The sequence below is a fragment of the Schistocerca serialis genome, unplaced genomic scaffold (assembly GCF_023864345.2).
Source record: "Schistocerca serialis cubense isolate TAMUIC-IGC-003099 unplaced genomic scaffold, iqSchSeri2.2 HiC_scaffold_1196, whole genome shotgun sequence".
Classification (NCBI taxonomy): domain Eukaryota; kingdom Metazoa; phylum Arthropoda; class Insecta; order Orthoptera; family Acrididae; genus Schistocerca; species Schistocerca serialis.
In genome coordinates, this window is record NW_026047399.1 from 1,219,712 (window position 1) to 1,220,000 (window position 289).

The following is a 289-nucleotide window of genomic DNA, read 5'->3' on the forward strand; positions in this document are numbered from 1 at the left end:
TCCCTGGTTGATCCTGCCAGTAGTCATATGCTTGTCTCAAAGATTAAGCCATGCATGTCTCAGTACAAGCCGCATTAAGGTGAAACCGCGAATGGCTCATTAAATCAGTTATGGTTCCTTAGATCGTACCCACGTTACTTGGATAACTGTGGTAATTCTAGAGCTAATACATGCAAACAGAGTCCCGACCAGAGATGGAAGGGACGCTTTTATTAGATCAAAACCAATCGGTCGGCTCGTCCGGTCCGTTTGCCTTGGTGACTCTGAATAACTTTGGGCTGATCGCACG

General features: G+C 46.4%; 1 non-coding gene across 1 annotated transcript in view; it reads left to right on the forward strand.

The window, feature by feature from the left end:
- LOC126435022 (small subunit ribosomal RNA) overlaps positions 1–289 on the forward strand; it is a 1,910-nt gene continuing 1,621 nt past the window's right edge. The window contains exon 1 of the ribosomal RNA XR_007579675.1: positions 1–289. This exon is cut by the window's right edge and continues 1,621 nt beyond it. This is a non-coding gene — a ribosomal RNA (small subunit ribosomal RNA).